Here is a 17,036-nt window from a genome sequence, read left to right as displayed (position 1 = left end):
AAATTTTTATTATCTGATAATAATAATCGATGTATTACAAAATCAATAATAACGACTACCATATAAACAATACATATATATATATATATATATATATATATATATATATATATATATATATATATATATAGATTTTTTTTTCCATCGAGGTGGCTAAAATTGCGGGCAATTAAATATTTCCACAAATAAATAGATGTGAATGGGCCAATAAGTAAAGTCTCCATTACACAATAAATAATAAAAATACTTTCATGCACTGAAAATTACATCAAATGTTAGATCCTTTGAGAACTGTTGGCAAAAAATGTGAAAGCTGCATCGGTGTCTTTTTACTGCTTCTTAGCAAAATAAATGGTATTTTTTCCTATGAAAACGGAAAAATACTGCTAAAGAAAATACATGTAATAGCAGGTTTCACAAGATATCGCGAACTTTTATTTACATATTAATCAGTTATACGTTATAACATATTTTCATTATAAATGGCCTGCTAAATCAATTGGCGAGTAAATATTGTAATTTATATGTAAAACTAAAATGAATACGTCTACCAAACTTTTTGTTCCAATCAATTTAAGATATCTAAAGATAAATCTTTAGTTCGATATTTTGTTATAGACTTATAAACAAAGACATCAATTTTTATTCGAGAATAATAAAGAAAACTCGAGAGCAATAAAAGATGAAACATTAAATAACACAGACTAATGAATTACAATGACATTTATATTTACGAAAACTTTCATTTAATTGTCCGATTGTATCACAAATTCTGCTATCTGAACAGGATCATCAAATCATCTAACTGTTAATCGTTTATAGCTAATAAAAAAAACATGGGAAAAATGCACGTAAATATTTGAGCGTTGTAACATATAAATTATTTTATAATGGCGATGCATATAAAGGAGATAACTAATAGACATTTATGAAGATTAAGACGACACACCTCCATTAAGACGAATATATATATATATATATATATATATATATATATATATATATATATATATATATATATATAATTATACATAATATATATAATTTCTTGTGCAGTTGTTTTAATGAAAACTATTTGTTTTATATGAGAGCGAGTATAAAATTTTTGGACAACCCTTGTCTAGGTTAAATAAAAACGGACCATTAAAACTTTTCTAGGCCCTTGTCCATTGAATACTCTAGCCGGTCACTACCTGACCTGGAGACCATATATCCAACAGCGTTCATGTTGTTTAGAAGAATAAACCTTAACCCCTTTTTTTAATTTTAATTAGCAGTATATGTCGCTATCCTCATTAGATTATTTTCGGGGTTTATTGTGTTCCATTTTCCTTGTGAGTGTGTGAAAATTAAAAATTGACAAAATATTATTGTTTAAAAAACCATATAAACAATTTCAAGAAATGTAAGAGTATAGTGTTAGGACACACATATATTGTTATGCAATTTTATTAATAATGTGTAATGTATAATATAAATTGTTGTGGCAATAAAAAGAGAAAATTTTACGTCTTTCGATACGAAGTATCGTCTTTTATTATTGTGAATTAAAACGAAAGATTTTATGTAAATTTGAAACGCTGCGCATAACAGTGTAAGTAAATTTGTATAAATTTTCATACAAATTATTTTACCACGTCTGTGTTAAATAACATTATTTTTATTTAAAAATGATTGTCGTTTATTCTAAACTCTCCTGCGTCACTAAAATAAATTTTCTGGACATTTTTTTGGTTTCGTTGTTGTTTCTGATTAGCAACGACGAAACGAACCAACAAGACATTAACAATAAATTAGGTTTTCAATATTCCGAAAGATAAAAAGAAGAAGGAGTTAAAAAAGGCCTATTAGCAGTCATCCGGTTTGAAAAATAATGGCCAGTCTTGATATATATTCTCAATTAAAATACTAATAGTTTTCGAGCTAATTGCAGACTACCCAAGTATTAGTTTAATAATGCTGGGTAATAGAGTAGCTTAGTTTTAATCAAAATTACACCACACATAGATTTTTATCCGGATTTTAAATAGATTACCTCTCGTACCATTTCAGTTTTTATTTGTATCGCGTATATCAATGGATATCTTTTCTAATTATAGTGTAGCATTTTTCTACTTATAATGTTTCAACATAGAGTCTTTCTTTATCTTCAATCTTAATGTATTTTTCTTAATAGAACTATATTTTACAGTTTTACCGATAACTATTGACAAAAGTTAAATGCATTTCACAATTATATTTTCAGTTACGATTATTGCCATTAATACTCTTTTAAATGTTGAGAAACACGCGATTTTATTATTAATTATAGTACTGAATTAATATCTATTTTTATTATGTTAGAAAATTATCGTATTACTAAGAAAATCGCTCTAAAAATCTCTTATCTATTACGAAATTAAAAATAAAGTGAATATATATCCAATTTTTTACTTTAGAACTCTTCTATAATTAACTTTAAAATTAAAGCTTAATTTTTTAGCGCTATAAAAGGCTTACGGATATTTATTAATGCATATAAAATTAGTGTCAAACAACTACAAAGGTACACTTAATTGTAATTTTTTTTCTGCAATATACTAGAAATTTTGAAGCGAATAATAAAAATTATTGTTTTTTAAATAATAAATAAGCAATATTTTAATATAGTTCAGAATAATATTAAATATATATTATTTCCATAATATTTAGTAATCAAAATTAGTAAATAATAAAATATTAATCAATATTTTATTACGTTTTCAAGATAAAAAGTTGGATTCAGATGAAGGAAATTACACAGTTTAATATAATGTAGATCATTTTAACTGTAGTAATATATTTTTAACTAGAAATTTTAAAATAACAAATGCTTTTATAATAGACAATAAAAAAAAATTATACGTGAGACTGAACTAATTTAAAGGTATTCAACTGGGTGTGGTTAATCTACGTTATACCTTCAGAAGATTATTAGTAGAATTTGATATTAACTTAAGTAGATTAATAGTTTATCTTAAATATAAAATGTTAATAGTGGGTAGTGCTTTAGCGTAGTGTTTTCTATCATTGGAAAATGTCAAGGACTAAATTAAAACAAAAGAAAAAAACGCACACATATATAACGAGAGGGACTTAATCAGTCACATATGGCATGCCGAAAACTAATTTATTTATTTCGGTTGACAATTAAAATATTACACTAATGATTTTCAAGGAACAAGATGCCGGCTGATTACAATTCGCCAAATTGAAATTTACATACCGAGAGAACTTGTTTTCCACATTAAAAAAGGCTTTACCGAAACAAAAAAAAGCGAAATGAAAACATCCGTTCCTTAATTGGAACAAGACGGGCCATATCAAGAAAATGTATATCGATATTTATCCAAATCAAGAACGGGCTTATAAGCTATACATATATGTTCGGTGAAAAAAAGCTTTGGACAACCCTGTTCGTCGGTATAGGGTATTTCTTAAGCCTCAGGCTATCATTCTAGTCCATTATAATAACCCTTTCCTTAGTATTACGGTTGCTAACGTAGATATTATAAAGATTTATATAATTTTACTTGCGCTTAATGATGAATCAGAAATGAGTTTTTTCAACATATTACAAAAAAAATCGAACTAAATTCCAATAACGTAATAGTAGTTAAAAAAAACGTTCTGTTATCTATATGTTAGTACTTTCGTTAGCATTTGACCATTCGTTAATCAAATATTTGTTTCACATCCATATATTTTGACTGCGTGGTGAGTTATTTTTACCGAAAAAATCAAACAAGACCTCAACAAACAGTGTAAATGGCTTAATAACAAAAAATCTGTTTGAGAAACCCAAAATCAACATAACGCTTTTAAGAAATGGCACCTAGCGCTTTCCGTATCTTTTTCCGAATTTATTTTGCTAGTAGAGCATAGCAGTAATGTTCCCTTATGTTTAGGACGAATAAGTAAATAGTTAGGGGTAGAAATAGAAAAGGAATATAATACATTGACTATATAATCATTGGAATTATTACAATACGAAGAATAAAAAATTGTAGGTTATTTTGTTTATTTTCCGAATTTCTTATAATTTAATTGCAGTTCAGTATATAGGAAATTATATCCTATTATGAACGGTTTATGATATAGGAAGTTACACTATGACAATAATAAACCGCGTATTTTTAATTTTTAACTCTCTTGATGAGATTTAATTCACCTCCTCTCGAAGTATAAATATCTCATTGATAATAGCGATTTTTTAAGGCTTCCGCTATTGGGTATTAATAAATGTTTTATTTAAAATACCTCACTTGCTACTAACAGTAATAAATAAATAATAATGCGCGGCTTTTGGGCATCATTATTTATTTATTACTATATATGTTATTATTGTTATTGAAAAACGATTGCGTCAATGATCGATGAGAATTAAAATTTTCAATATATACATTTTTTAAAGATATATTTTGTTTAGTGGCACTGAAAAAATATTCGATATTACTAAATGCTTTTTTAAAAAAATTGTTTACCTTTAAAAACAGTAAGATCGAACAAGAAATTATCCTTAAAAACACCAAAACTCCCACTATCAAACACTATCACCATAACTTTTACACATGTTTACACTAAAAAGAACCAGTAGTTGAAAACATAAAACGGAAAATTTCCGATTCTCTTAAGTAACCTTCTTATATATATATAGATCTGTGTGTGAGTGTGTGTACTGGTTTTGTTGGTGGCTATGGTCAGACTGAACAGCGGTGACCAGGTAGAATCAAGCTAACAGGTTGGAATGGGGCTCTATGGTCACCTCACGCATGCGTGGCGATTTTTTAATAATCAGGATGTCATTTCCGATAAAAAAATGTTTCGCATAATGGGGTGTCCAAAAATTGACCCCTTTCTCAAAGTGGACCGGTCATCTAAGGATGACCCAACATGGACAGTTCCGTCCTTCGGGGATTCATTGTTTAGCTCCAGGTAGTCCCGAATGTCCCATATCTTCCCTTATTCTTTTATTCAAATTAGTCTGGACGAAATAATAACCCTATACAGTTGTGTTAAAATAATTTTTCCACCTTGAACAGAACTTCTGTCTCTACATGTAGAACTTCGTATATATATATATATATATATATATATATATATATATATATATATATATATATTAATGGGAAAATTATGCTTTTTCCTTAATAAATATTCATAAAAAATGATCATACTCCTGGTAAGATGGTTGACAAACAAATAAATTACAATGTTTTGAAAATTAAATAAATATTAAATAGTATTATACATATTTTATTCGATTCACTTTGGCGTTGCTCACCGGACATTTAATTTACGTTTCGGTTTATAATTAACCAATAAAATTTGTATAAATTATTTATTATCTATCAAAATTCGAGTTTAGTTTTATTTTTGATAATGAGTATTTGATAATTCATAATTGCCGTCGGTATTCGTCATTATAACTGAATAACGAGTTTGTATATTGAATAGAATTAATTGTTCTTAGGTTTAGCTTATGTTGCTTAGTTTTATTTTCATTTGGGTAATATATACTGATGTATTAATACAAGTACAACAGAACAGTTGTAATAAATTAATTTATAAATTAATAAGCAACTGTGTAATAAGATAATTAATAACTTTATTAATAATGAATATATTTCCAACAAAATAAAAGTCAGAACTTAAAATACTATCACTAAATTAGTGACGTTAATATTGAATAAAGGAGTTGTTATTTTATATAATATAACAAGATTATATAGTTTTACACATATTTATATATTAACGAATATATTTTAACTAAAGAATCAATTATTTAAAATAAAGTCCCTAAATTAGTGACATTTTACACAACAAATGAAGTTTAGGTTCATATAAATCTTTGACATATTGTAAATGTATTAAATTATATGGTGTTTGTTATGATCTAATAATTAATATAATTTATTTATTGCTTCAATTAGTTTTATATCTTTTCAAGTTCCAAATACAGGGTATTAAAGCTTAAAACACAAATGGTGTAATACTCCTGATATTGGGATAGTAATCATTCTTGGTCAGTCGGACCCTTCAGACTTATAACCCTTAGTTTATGGTTTCAGTCTCACGAAACCCACGGACTTCTGATGACCAACTACGAAGGGCTCTAAAAGGCAGACGATTTTTTATGGTCTAGGGTGATTGACGGTTAAGTTTTGTAGATGGTTTATATTGTCTTATGTCCAATACTTTAATGATACACTTTATTACACGTATATATTCTAATATATTTCTTGCTGTGATGTTATTTGTCTTTAGTGAACAATTATATTAACATTTCCATTTTTTCGAAACATTTCATTACATTATATTGAAAATATTTCCAGCCTTGAAATTCTTTGTGATGGATAACTTGGCGCCCATGAAATATTTGAACAATACCAATGCACTTTATCAATTTTTATCTTTTCATTTAACTAGTTCGAGCGACCAGTATGTCGCAAATAGTTTAAACTGCTTTTGAACAATGTGAAGTTAAGACCTTTGATTTGTTCTCATTCCTAATAATTGATTGTGGTTTAGTGAGCTGATTTTAGTAAGTGTAGAAACATGTTTTTTTTTCGTAATTTAAAATATATTTAATCGGTTCTAGCGCTAGGTTGAAATATTCAATTCACGACAGTTTTATTAAATAGTTCACTCGCCTTACTGACGTGAATGTTGTATGTTCGAGCCCTGTTCAATAAAGCCGTCATTTGGTAGAGAATATTTTACCAATTTTAGATCAATAAAAATGAATATAACAATTACTATTATAATTTCAGATTATACGGTACAGATTAGACATAATATAGCCTAAATTATTGTTTCATTCATAAACAATTAATTCTGAAATTAAATGAAATGAAAACTTTACTTCTACTCCACAATTCTAGGTCTGAATTAAGATTAAAACTAACCAGCCTAGAAGACTTGCTGGATCCTTTTACTCTACATTTTTAATCTACAACTCATGACTTTCAAGAAGAGTAGGTCCTGATAAAATTTTAATATGGAATGAATGAAATAGCAGATGAAATGTTCTGGTATTGAACAGTTTGTCTTTTGTTTATTGGAAGCTATATTTTATTATTTGTAGATTTTCACTAAATTATAGTAGCAGTAACTATTATTGTTACATTTTTCTTCCTCAGTCACTCTCATAACATTGCTGTACCTTTGGTGAATGGTTCGATAAGTTGTTTGAATAATATGTTGTTTTGAAAGGATGCTTGTCTAGATAATCTAGTGGTAATAATGATATTTCATCTCAATTTATGGAATCGATTGTATATTTTCTCTCACTTATAAATCTTTTTCACTTTTCAGACTTATAAAGATAAAAATATATGGAACACTTGAATGTTCTTGTTTAGAGTGACTGTTACGTCTTAACGTTATTCATACTGGTCCAAATTCAATTAAGAAGATGATATTGACTGTATCGGCTGTTATAAGAAACTCTTTATTTAAAATCTATTGATGGTGAAAAAAATATTATCAGACTAGTCAAGTTTTTACAACAGACGTAAATTTTTTTACAAACCCTAAACATCACCGTTCGATTTATTGGGGGATCAATGATAAGAGAATTTTACCTGCCTTTGGTGATAATGATGGCCATCATGTCAGTTGAGCTTTTGTTTTAAAATATATAGAAACCCTTCTTAAACTCGAATTTAAAAGGATCATCTGACCTGAAAATACATCAACGCTTCGGATTTCATTCACATTTTCTATATTCTAAGTGTGAGGGTGGTTTCAATATTCTTTTAAATTTTAATTTATTTATCGTAATATTATATTATTAATAGAGTGATTTTATTTCTTTATAAAAAATATGAGTTTTCGAAAAAATTTATTGATTATTTTATACGATATGAAATATTTTTAATGTTTTCTTAGTAATTAATAATCCTTTTTTCTATTTACCATTGTGGTAATTTTATTATAAAACGTTTACGGTTTTTCTGTGAATTATTAATGAAGTACATGGCATTAAATTATTATAAATAATACATTCGTTTTGTTTGTTGTTAAAAATGGATATATCACTAATTACTGTAAATTGTAGATATATGAATAAAAATTCATTATAAATATTTGCTATTATATGTTAAATTTAATTCCATATAATCTAATATGTTTCTTTGGTTTTCATAGTGATAATATGCCACAACATTTGATGGAGTGAGTTTTCGACAACTGTGTAGCTAAAATACCTAAAATATTCCTCGAATATATATTACCAAAGATTAAAAAACACAAATATGTTAACAAAAACCGTAAGATATAAATTTATTTATACATAACAGTATATATGTAAGTTAGAAACTATGTATTACATATTCGGATATTTGAGACATGAAATTGATTAAAATTTTAAATGAGAATTGAATGCAACGTCCTGATAAACGATCAGACAGACCACCTTGATGGAAAACACATTTTTGAGTGATTGGCGAAGAATGTTCTGATATATGGTATATATACGTAATATAGCATCAATGATTGTTTAAATCTTCAATCAATATTAATAGTATAATTATACACTGGCATTAAAATGTGAAAATAAAATATTTATTTGTTAACAATTTTTGTTTATATATTGTCTACTATTGTTTATTGATTGTTTTGGATTTGTCTATGGAAATTAACAATTTTAATTTCTTTTATCACTTATATCTCTTAGGACTTGTGAAGTTCAATTAATTATTAACAATAAATGAGCACATTATAAAGAAACAATAGGAACTGCATTTGATTTATAAAAAGATGTGTAAGTTAATTGCTGTTATTCATAATGTTGCTGTTGTTTAAAGACATTCTAAACCAATTTGGTCCTATGGAATCTAGTTGTGGAGATGTTCTCCGAAAAGTAATATAAATAAAAATGATAATTTTTAGAACAAGGTCCTAAGAGTTATTATAGGAAATATTATTTATACCGAGTCTTTCAGATACCGATTGTTACTCAGAAAATCAAGAGAATCGCATATCGGTATAAGAAGAGACTTACCCCCTCATGGTAATATCGAAGTATTGCAATTCTTGGATAGCAATTGGGCAGGACATAGACTCAAAATAATAAAACCGTTTGATCTTGTAACGTAGTGAAGCGCATTTTACAGAAAAAAGCAGTGTTAATTAATAAATGACATTATTATTATAGAGTCTAAGTCAGGAAGACGGACTCTTCTAGATATATACCCTAAGTTATTGTAAAAACAAATTGTAGGTTATTTGTCAACGACTAGTAACAATTTATTAATAATAAAAAATGATAAATTCATTTTGTGTTAAAATAGTTCTACTAAATATTGATCGTGATATATTTATTTCTTTCATTAGCTAATGTTGTTGAAACTTAGGGTGAATATTAGTTTCAACATTTTATAAATGTAGTGATATCGATGCTGTTGCTTATCAATACCAAGAAGACATTGGAAAACCAAAAATTTCCGAAGATAGCTGTTGAGTGCAACTGATTTGTTATATACAGCAACTTATTAGTGCAACTGATTATATATATATATATATATATATATATATATATATATATATACATATATATATATATATATATATATATATATATATATATATATATATATATATATATAATATAATTAAATACTTATTATATATATTTGTATCATTATATCTGGTGCTCCAAAATTATAGCAGTTTAAAAATTAAAAAATGTATATTAAAAATTATATTAATTATAGCACTTTTCTCATAATTATTAGTATTATAGTATTTTGAATATATCGATATTTTTTTATAGGGATTTATAGAAAAATATTTAATACACCTAATCACTAAATTAAAGCAATATTAGAGCGAGTCAGTGTTTGAGACTTAAAACCTTATCACCAGTAATTTTTACAATATTTCTAAAATAAGCAATAGAGTGACTGGAGATGAAACCATATAATCTTTAAACATTTATACCATACTACGTCTTGTATTTGATGGATTACAATTGAGGTTCGGTATTAAATGTATAAGAAAAGAAAGCCACACCCTATTACAAAAATATTTTTAACTTCGAAGATAAAGTGTTGAAGAACATTTTTAAAATCTAAGATATATTTACGAAATATCGAGTTTCTTGATTATAAAATAGTGTTATTTATGTAACGGAGGCTAAACATTTAATCTCTCTGAGAATATCGCAACAAAGGACATTATCGCATTATCAAACAATCGAAATAATTAAATGTCAAATTTAAATGGTACTAAAACAAGTTTTTTAGAACGGAAAAAGTGGACTGTCTGCTATAAACAAAAAAAAGATCACGGAAATCCACAGAAGCTGAGCAGGTCTTTTTATTTCGATCTGATAACAACAACGTAGATTTATTTATTAATTTAAAATGCACAAGGAAAACCATATAAATATCCGGATATTACGTAGATATTACTGATGGGCAACATAAATAAAATCCTCAGCTATGTAGAACATTTATAATTAGACGTATCTTGTATCAATTTTGACAGATACATAAAGGCGTACATCATGTTTGATCCGTCAGTTGAATTGAATGTGAAAAATGCCGTAAGATCGCTTTTATTAAAATAATCAACTAATTTCTTGATAGCTGGAACTGTTTCATGTTGCTACCATGACAAATGTTACTTGATAAATGAGCGTAAGGCTCATGCTTAAGCAACTCTATCTGATTAGTTTTAAAATGTCAGAAAATACACATGTGTGAAATAAAGATTGACGCAATATATTGTGTTTTAATATTGCTTAAGCTGTTCGTAACTAAAATGGGACGCAAGGTACACTTGCAGGTGGACATATCTATCTGTTTATCTATCTCTCAATTATATATATATATATATATATATATATATATATATATTAATATAATTAAATACTTATTATATATATTTGTATTATTATATCTGGTGCTCTAAAATTATAACAGTTTAAAAAATGTATATATATATAAAATGTTATATATATATACAAGATATATAAATAAGATAATATGCTTAAGTATATCCGAAAAAAGAATAGGATAAAATAAAGATATACAAATAAAAATATGTATTGAACATTGAGAAAATACTCTTACATTATATTAAATAAAATATACATCCAACTGATTCCAAAACTGTAAGTATGTATCTGGGAAAATTTACGTACTGTTGGAAACTTATTCCCATATATGTTCCGTGAATCAGCTGAGCGTAGTTCTTGGATAATCTTAAAATTCAAAGAAGGTTTAAATGGCGATGGAAGAAAGTGTACTAGCTAGTAACAGAACAGATAAGAATTTGGAAAATAAAGAAGAGTACTACTCATCATAATGAATACATGAAATTAACTAAAACTACTAAACTAAATAATATTATATTAAACATATTAGATAAAGAATGCATATTTATTTAATAGTGATTGAAACAAGAGTTAAAATATATTACAATTGTTAAATATTTGATGATATGGGAAACAGATATTTTGTTAAATTGTTTGAACTAACTGTTTAATTCAACAAATTTTTCAAAGGTCTATTGAGACAACAAATATGTCAACATTAGAAAAAACTATTTGCTCTGAACTATTATTGGTAAAATATTATTTTTTAGTATGATAATATATAGAAACAATTATCGGTAAGCAACTTCAATAATATATAGTAAATTTAAGAAACTATTTCTATACAGGGCAACATGTTAAGTAGATAGTTTTATCCCATTATCAATAAAAGAGAACTACTTTGTAGCAAATGTTAGTAATTAAAGCAATTAAATATTTTTAACAACGTAGCCTCGAAATTTTAGTTAATATCAGAAAGATTAAATGATGGAACGCTGGCTTCTGACCATACAAGATCAAGTCTCCTCGATGAATTATTTAAGATATATAGTTAAATTCTCGATACCTACTGATGTAAGTATGGAAAATGAGGTGGCCAAGATAATCAACGAAGACCAAGAACTGGCTGATGACTAATCAATAGTCCAACTACAATAAACTTGACATTATAGTATTTTGTAAGAAAGGTAAAAATGATATTAATAATGCTGTTATATTAATTCTAATATAATTACAATTAAAAAATATTATAATAATTTTATAAAACATTAAATACCCTTGAGGAAATAGTGACTGTTAAAATATATTTGCAATATCCTAATTATTTACGAAAATTTAGAAAAAATATTTAATGGTTCCAAAAACAATGCCAGGTAATAGAAAACCTGGAATGAAGAACTTAGAGTAAAAACGCCTGACTGAAACATATAAATATACGAACAATTGTTTAATTCAGTTGATAAAAATTGATTAAATCGTGTGTACCAACATATAACAATATATCAACAACAAATCACCACATATTTCATAATAAACGCATTACATAATAGGGCATAAACTCAAACGTATCGGGTGAACTTTTTCCGAAAACAATAATTATATGCGAGAAAAATTAATTAAAATACTCCCCATATACGTAACAAGTGAAGGGAAACAATAATTCGCGATACAGTGCAGTTAAAAGAATTCAGAATAAGCGTAATAACGTTATTTTTTGAAAATAAGCGATGCGGTACATGCAATCAACTTAATTGGTGGGCAAGTGCAATACTTTTAAAACAAAAATACATCGAAAACGTGAACGAAAATAAGGCTGTTTTGTAACCTTAACCAGACGAAATTATCTTTCGGCTGCGGATGCAGTCGAATTTTTCTTTCGATGCCCTACATACGAGAAGAGAACGTATGACCAAAAGATATATTGTCCAAAGTAACATAATCAAGCCGATGAGGCACGTTATGCATTTTTTTTATTTAGCTGTGCTTTGCGTAAAAAAAAGTTCATCGAGCAGTGGCGGTACCCACTATTTTTCAATTAACTCGCTTTATTAAAATTATTTCTTTTTATATTAAGCTACATGTTATAAACCGGGATACGTTGTTTTAACGCTTTGCTTCTTTTGATAAATTTCAAATCGCTGCTCATTATTACTCTGATTGAAAATGTCGAACGTAGATAGAACAGATTGCGTTTCTAATCAGTTACTTTGGATAGGAACAGTTATTGGGGGCCCCCTCTTGCCAGTAAAATTCGATAGAGGTAAGCATTTTTACTGTTAAATATTAAGTTGCTGCCCATTTTATTAAAAATATTTTTAGCGCATTGCAAATGCACTGAATATTAGTATTCAGTCACTAAAATATCTAAAAAAATTAAAAATATAATATTGGATTAACCGGAAAGAGACTGTCCTTATACGAGGGGGTGACGAATCAAGATCAGCTTGATGTTAGCTTTATCAGAGAACAAATATATGAAATGCATAAAAACAGCGAGTAGTGTTTTCAAGATAAACATAATTTTACACAATTATTTCAGATGAAACTGTTAATTTCAAAAGTATCCATAGAAAGCTTAGAGATATACAGCTCTCTGAGGCGTGTCATAGACGGGCATCCTTTCATAGACTGTTAGGTAATAAAGGATTTAAATAGCGTAAGGATAACCCACCAGGAGGTCTACTGGAACTTCCAGACATTGCTTTTAATGAATACAGTTTTTTGAAAGCATACAATAAAATCAAGGAGGACTTATTATTTCAATATGTGTATTTAGATGGGACATGCATATTTCAGAATGAATAGTGTTGATGAACAACAAATGTTGATGAAAAAAGGTAAACGTTGAAATAACAATTGATTAGGATTTATTAGTCACAACATATATAAATAATCCATCGCAGATATATTGTTCTTCATGCTGGAAACAGGAATGGTTAATAACCCCTTCGGATTGGATGATCGCGATCAGATACATTGAAGAAGATTGACAAATGATGGAACCTTGAACAAATGTTTTATAGATTGGAAATTAACAGCTTAGTTCTTCACTATATTGAAACTCTCTGAATATGGGATTATGATTCAATACTGACAATTTCTAAAACACGGTGATGAGAGTGGAAACAACTAAAGGTGAGTATATAATTAATATACAATAACTGTAGGAAATCTTATTGTAAAGTGTGAAAGATTTATGTACACGGATATGTGTGTAAGTGTTCAGAATATTGATCATATATATTTATATATTTGGTTAAAATATATGAGGAGAGAAAAAATATTAACTGTTTTGTAGTTAATATATGGTAAATGCATATATTAATTGCAAGGTAGTAACAGAACAAACTAAGAAGAAATAATGATATCAAAATTACTTCACAAGGAAACACTGTACTGAAGGAAACAAGAACTAATAATAAAGGTAAATATGCTATCTAATGAAAGTAAAATATACTACTTGGATATACAATTGTTGGTTAGGTGGCACTGCATAAAAAACGCGCCTGGAACTCTAACTCTAACTAGGTGGTATAAACAAAATTAGGGTAAATGTAATAAAACACAACCCTAACCTACAAACTATTATAACTGAATAATTAATTGTAGTTTTAAGTACTTCGATAATTGTCAAAGTCTTGTTATGTCAAAGCCAGACTTGATGTGGCAACATTGCGACATTCTAACCTCATCAATTCAGATGACGTGAGTTCACTGTTTTATTGAACGTTTATTGCTATATGTGTTTATTACTGGAAATATATTTTTTCCTAGTATGATTACTAGACAGTGTATAGCAATAGCATATAATTAATCGATAACATAAATAAACAATTGTATATTTATTTTTTTAACAGTTTTAATAGATTTTATGGATTTTATAGTCAATTTTTAAATACAAAATGTAAAATTAATGAAAATATTATTGTAATAATAATAAAACTTAAGGAACATGCATGTATTGATTATTATTGGACTGATTTAATTAATATTAAACATTTTAGCTTTATATACCATTGTTTCAGTTACAATGTTTTATTAGTCAATTATAAAGCATACTAGGACTTGCAGATATGTAAATATAGGATTGTACTAAAACATCAAACTAACTATTCAAAGCTGCTAAAACAAAGTTAGTTATGTTTACTTAAGTTATTCAATATTTCGCTTTAAAATATATTTTTAAAATTTATTTATTGCATTGTTACTAGTAGTTGCCAACTAATCCACAATTTGTTTTTTCAATAACTTAAATCTAAATATATATTTAGGAGGTCCTATCGTAGTCTCTGGTGCAATAATTGTGTAATAATAAGTGTTTATGTATTAACACTGCTGTTTTTCTATTAAATGTACCTCACTACACTGTACTACACAAGATCAAATGGTTTGATTATTTTCAGTCTATGTTCTATTCTGGTGATATCCAAGGGTTGTGCTATTTCGATATAAACATGAGAACGGAGCCTGTCCTCCTTGCAATTATTTTGACTTGCTGAGTGACATTCCGAATCTGCCTCGTAATCAGTCCTAAGTATCTGGGTGCCTACGTGAGACCTACAATCCTTCTCAAAATTTTGTTCTGGAAAACTTCTATTTATGTTGTGTTTCAACACTTGCCTGTATAATAGAAATTTATTATGTATTGATAATTGCGATTTTCTTCCAAATAACCAAAATATTTTCCTATATTTTAACTCCACCTCTTTCCTTTTCTTTTTTACACGTTCCTTCTAGCGAAGTTTTGCATCAAGATTAATTCCCAGATATTTAGCGTTGTTGTCATATAGAACTATAATATTATTTATTGTTATTGGTGCTTGTTCGGTCTGATTATAAGTGAACTGCTCATGCACTGATTTACTTTCGTTAATTTTTATTTTTCAGGTGTGCAATTTTCGTGTGACTTCTTCGCTATTGTCTACAAGAATCGCAGTGTCATCAACAAATATAGTAGCCATCGCGATATTTTCTATTTGTGGTATATCATAAGTGTAGAGTAGATAAAGAATTGGCGCCAATACGCATACACATACTTTAGATACTTTTAATGTAGAGTAGGCTTCCTCTTGTTTGACTCGTTGAATATTATGGCTGTAATATAATATTTTAATTGTTCAGGTTAGTTTGGTTTGAAGGTTTTTTCTAGATGTTCAATAAATGCTTCCGCTTTTTGCTGCCCAATTTCCACATAGGTCTCTTATAGATGGATTGTATAGACATGATCGTTTTCGGTATTTGGAGGCTTTCAGAGCAAATAATCTTTTTCTTTGTCATCTGTTAGATTTCTCAGATAGTTATTTATTGATTTGTTTTTAATGTGCATTATATTCCTTTACAATCTTTGGGTTATGTTGTTTAACATATTTTTATTTTCAGACGTTCGATTTTGTTACTGCTTCAAAAGATGATATAAATTTATTAAATTACAGCAACGTAGAATCAATACAGCTGTTGAATAATGTACAGGATACTAGGAGATTCAGAAACGAACCAAACCATATGAACTTATAGGGTATGTGTTACTCTTAAATTTAATCTAAGTAGTTTAATTTAATCTAATTTTAAATTGGGAAAAGCATATTGATGCATTTATCTCGCACTCGTATAATACTATGCACTATACTGAAAAATAACATCTGAAGTTTGCCTAAAAATTGGAAACGTGTAAAGAAAAACTATTATGAATTATAGCCATGATTATAACTGATGTGTTATATGTAAAAATGGTCATTATACTTTGATTTTGCAGGATAGAAAAAATTTAAAAACCTGTAGGTTTTCGGACGTAGAGTTTTGACTAACGAAAATATTTTTTATAATAAAATAATTTCAATTCGAATGTTTACAAAATCCCTTGCGTTCAAAAATTAACGATTCTTTCATATTTAGTAACAAGATTTCGCCTTTTTACCAGCTAGGCTTTGTCTGTTCTGGACATAGGCTCAGCTAGATTTTTAGATGTAGCACAAGCTTTCGATAAGGTTTGGCATGAAGGCCTTATTCATAAACTACAGAAAATGCTACCAAAACAATACAACGAACTATTAAAATCATACATTACAACCAGAATGTTTAGAGACAAATAAGAAGAAGCTTACTCTACAATAAAAGAATCTAAAGCAGGTGTACCAGAAGGAAGTGTACTGGGACCAATGCTTTATCTACTCTACACTTGTGATATACCACAAAC

The 17,036-nt window shown here is 27.6% G+C and overlaps 1 protein-coding gene across 6 annotated transcripts in view; it reads right to left on the bottom strand.

Annotated features, from left to right (window-relative positions):
* The window catches only part of grh (grainy head), a 178,600-nt gene that overhangs the window by 38,739 nt on the left and 122,825 nt on the right, over nucleotides 1-17,036 (bottom strand). The window contains exon 1 of one of the 6 annotated variants that reach the window (XM_076404846.1): nucleotides 4,503-4,725. The exons of the other annotated variants lie outside the window; for them this stretch is intronic. The gene's annotated coding sequence lies outside the window, so the exon portion shown is untranslated. Of the gene's footprint in view, nucleotides 1-4,502; nucleotides 4,726-17,036 lie in introns of those variants that run through there. 6 annotated transcript variants of the gene reach the window in all.

Source organism: Rhynchophorus ferrugineus, unplaced genomic scaffold (assembly GCF_030347505.1).
Source record: "Rhynchophorus ferrugineus isolate W39M unplaced genomic scaffold, kcgeb_rfMv2 rfM5, whole genome shotgun sequence".
NCBI lineage: Eukaryota > Metazoa > Arthropoda > Insecta > Coleoptera > Curculionidae > Rhynchophorus > Rhynchophorus ferrugineus.
Note: the sequence above shows the minus strand (reverse complement) of the source record. Positions and strands in the feature narration are given on the sequence as shown.